Below are 4,535 nucleotides of genomic sequence, written 5' to 3'. Positions count from 1 at the left end.
CATTCTAATCATTGGTACATTTTAGGTATACAATGTAATGACATTCATCATTGGAAATTTGCACCTTTACATAGCCTCTCTTGGTTCTTATTTTTCACCCTTGACCAGCTCTCCCTTCAACCCCTCCATCCCTATTTACAAAGATTTTGTTCCTATTTTTCCATTTTCTCATATTAATCCCATTCCCTTCTATCCTTTCCCCTACCCCTCCCACTTCCTTCCCCTTTGCCCCTTTTCTTCCTATTTCACATTACCTATTATACATTTAGTCCTTATTTACACTTTCAGTTTCTCACACCAGAGAAACTATTCGGTATTTATACATGTGTGTCCTATTTATTTCACTTAAGGGTATTGCCTCAATGTGCATCCATTTAGCTATAAATGTCTCTTAATTTCTCATTTTTGATGGCTGAGTAGTACTCCATTTTATATAAAAACCACATTTTCTTTATCCAGTCTCCAGTTGATGGGCATTTGGGCTGTTTCCATGTTTTAGCTATCACAAGATGTGTTGCTATGAACATGGGCACCCATATATCAGTGTGGTATGATTCTTTTAATTCTTTGGGGAAGATCCCCAGCAGTGGAATAGCTGGGTCAAATGAGTCTTCCAGTCCTAGTTCTTTGAGGTATCTCCATACTGATTTCCACAGTGGTTGCACCAGTCTACACTCCCATCAGCAGTGGAGCAGGGTTCCTCTTTCCCCACAGCCCCACCAGCATTTGTTATTGGTTGATTTCATGATAGCAGCCATTCTTTCTGGAGTGAGGTGGAATCTCAGTGTTGTTTTCATTTGCATCTCTCGAATGACCAGTGATGTTGAACATTTTTTCATGTATTTATTTGCTATTTTTACTTCTTTGTCTGAGAAATGTCTGTTCATTTCAGATGCCCATTTTTGGATTGGGTCTTTAAATTTGGGAAGTCTGATCTTTTTAAGTTCTTTATAGATTTGAGATAGTAGACCTTTGAGGAAAAGCAGGTGAAGATTTTTTCCCACATTGTGGGTTGTTTCTTCACACTGCTGGTGGTTTCTCTTGCTGTGCAGAAGCTTTTTAATAAGAAGAGATCCCACTTGTTGATTGTTTGTGCTAGTTCATGGGCAACTGAGGTTTTGTTCATAAAATCTTTTCCTATACCAATGTCTTCAAGAGTTCTCTCTAACCTCTGTTCCCGCCGGTTCAGAGTTTCTATTTTAATATTTAGATCTTTAATCCATTTCGATTTTACTTTAGTTCATGGTGAGAGATACAGGTCTAGTTTTAATCTTTGTCAAGTTGAAGCCCAGTTTTTCCAGCACCATTTATTAAAGAGGCTATCTTTCCTCCAGTGAGGGTGTTTGGCTCCTTTATTGAAGATGAGATGGCTGAGTGTGTCTGGTGTTGTTTCTGCATCTTCTCATCTGTTCCACTGGTCCTCAAGTCTGTTTCTTTGCCAGTACCAGTCCATGCCAGTTTTTGGCAAATTAGTGGTTTGAAACTTCTACAACAAATCCAGTATGTTTACTCAAAAAATTCCTTTTTTTTCAAACCTGTGTGACACTTCCCCCAATTAATTCTTTGGAGTGCAAGAGTTAGATTTGTTTAATGGATTGTGTCATTATACATTTTGAATTGAGCATCATAGGTTTATTTTTAGATTTGAGATGTTACTATACACAAAAAATACTAAAATGTTTAGCTTCATAGAATAAATATTGATTGCCAAAGGTTTGAGTTTTCCTCTTTTTCTTTTTCATTTTCTTCTTTTCTTTCCTGCAATTACATGGCCATTCATTTTTTCTATAACAAAAATTCCAAAATATAGTATCTGTGTTCCTAGAACTTTGCAAGAACAGGGTGTACACAAACTAGTAAGATGCACTCTTCCCTAGAAGAGAAAATACACTGAATATGTCAAGAAAAAAGAGCAGGTTCTGCATTTTGCACAGTATGTATTTCATAATGGATTTGACTCTTTTAGATGAATCATCTATTATTTTGAGAGAATCTTGTTACTGATTAAAATTTCTACTTTGGGATTTTAAGCTGCAGTGACAAACATGCTGAATTTTCAGGAGGCTTGAGCAAGACACTGGTATTTATTTGTACAGAGGCTTAATGCAGTGCATTTGAGAAGTTTTTTTTTTTCTGTAAGGAAACAACCCCTATCTCCCTGACCCCAGGCAATGATTTTCAGATACATTTAGGAAATGTGAGGTTTGCTGCCTGTTATCTCTGAGTGTGACAGAACTGAGTTAAATAAATATTTATTGAGAGCCCAATAAAAAAGCCTCCAGCTTCTGTAGTAGGGTTGGTATAGAGGTGGGCTGTAAAATGGGAGAAGCCATCCAAGGTGATAAGAACAAACTCGCAGTGCCAGGAGAGCTCTGGAGTCTTGGTGGCTTGGATCTTAGGGATATTTCAGGGTCTTGGAATACTTGGCTGGAAATGGAAAGTTACATCTGACCAAGATATTGTGTGTATGTGTTAGCTTCTTCTCTGCTAGTGAGTCAGTATCAGGTGAGGCAGGCTCTGATACACAGAGAGTGCTTTTCCAGTAGACGCTTGAAATCCTGGAGGACAACTCCATCTGATCCTTGGTTGTGATATGTTCAGGAGGGAGTAGTCTCAATTATGATGCATTCTGAAGCCCTCTCAGAAGTCTGATCAGGAAGATCTCCTCTGAAAGGTTTCACGGGTTGTGAGGGGACATGACCTGTCCAAATCTTATCTCCCAAGGCACAAAACATTTCCCATTGTTCCTTATGGTGCTTGAGGTTACATACAGAGCACAAAGACCACATGGACACTTTCCATTTTCATTTTGCAAATGATGCCTATTGAAGGCAGGAGGTGTGGTTTTTAAGGTCATTTGGCCAATTGGCTTTAATTTGAGATTTCAATCACTTGTAGGTCTTCAAGACATTACATAAGCAAAGTGTCAAATTTTGCTAGAAGAAAGATGGGGATGGGGAGACTTTCTTAATGCCCTTGTATCCATTTTAACCTTTTTATGAGGATATGAGCAATTATAGGCATATAACCCTGGGAGGCCATCAATGGTTGGGTCTAGGTCAGTGGTTTTCAGATAGATCCTAATTCAGTGGGCTAAGGATATAGTGATGTCAACTGGAGGTTAGATACAGTATGTCCTAAAGTATTTAGTTTGTCTTCTACCTTTTCTTTTAACAAGCATATCTTAAGCACCTGCTACCTGTAGGCCTCTGTGCTAATTCTTATCTAAATATATAAAAAATATATGGCCTTGGTTTCTCTGGGATAGTAGTTTTCTCCTTCACTATTCCTTAAAATGAGTCTCTGTGTCATTTGAGTATTAAGCGAAGAAAGGAAAATTTATTTTTCTGGTTCTTAATTCTTTGACTAAACTAGTCAAATACTATTATCATCTTTAATATGAATAAAATATGTTCCATTTTATGAAACATGTCACATACTTGTTCCCATGTAGTATTTGCAATAAGGGAGCCATAGTTTATTGCTCATTTTTGTAGGCAGAGATTCAGAAGAGAGGTAACTGTGCAGCAACTGGTCAAGAGGCAGAGCCCAAAGTAGAAAGGGGGAGTTCTGGTGCCCGTCTCCACTGCATTATGTTTCCTCTGTAAATGTCAAGGGCAGACGGATGTTGGCATTCTTTTCAAACTCCAATGAAAGTGATTCTTCAGCAAGGAGTTGATTTTTGAAATATCCTAAAGATGTTTGCTTGTATCCTTCCTCTGAGAGAAAAGGGAAATATGATACATGAATATGTTTGAGGAAGACATGCACCTTGATCTGAGAAGACAAATATTTTGATCAACATAGAAACTAAATTAAATAAATTTTAAAGTTATTTACTTTTTAAAAGTAGGGCCACTTTTATGGATATATATGTGAAAAGTCTGGCTCTATTGACATTTATTTTACTTCAAAATTTGTTTTAGGAAGAACCAGAACTTCCCAATTTTATTGCATTGTAGTAGTATTTATTGATTACTTATTATATATCAGGCAGTATTACACATACTACCTTTTTAAACTGCTAAACAGCCCTGTGAGAAGAGTGATGTTGTCTGATGTGTGTGTGGGGGGTGTACTAGGGTTGAATCTAGGGAGTGTTGAGCTACATTTTCACCCTTGGTATTATTTCATTTTGAGACAGTCTTACTATGTTGCCCAGGATGGCCTCCAAAGCGTGAGCTTTCGGTCTCAGCCTCCTGGGTAGTTGGTATTACAGGCATGTGACACCATAATCAACTATTGTCTGGTTAAAAAAAGATTGAGTCACAGAAAAGCTAAGTAACTTTTGCAAGGCTATATAGCTGGCAAGTTGGAACTGGGATTTGAACTTGGGCCGAAAAGCTCCAGGCCTGTGTTTTTGACTACAACATATTATACCCTGTCTTCGCACTGCAGCAAGAAGATATGTGACTTTAGGTTACTTAATGGCTTTGGTCTTCAGATTCATTATTTGTGGAAAACAAAATGCACAGGATAATTTGTTTTATAAGCAGTAACGCTTGTTTGCAAATGTAACTCTCACATTATCCCTG

The sequence above is a fragment of the Heterocephalus glaber genome, unplaced genomic scaffold (genome assembly GCF_053883595.1).
Source record: "Heterocephalus glaber isolate CG9 unplaced genomic scaffold, H.glaber_assembly_v1.0 deba00001481, whole genome shotgun sequence".
Classification (NCBI taxonomy): domain Eukaryota; kingdom Metazoa; phylum Chordata; class Mammalia; order Rodentia; family Bathyergidae; genus Heterocephalus; species Heterocephalus glaber.
Note: the sequence above shows the minus strand (reverse complement) of the source record.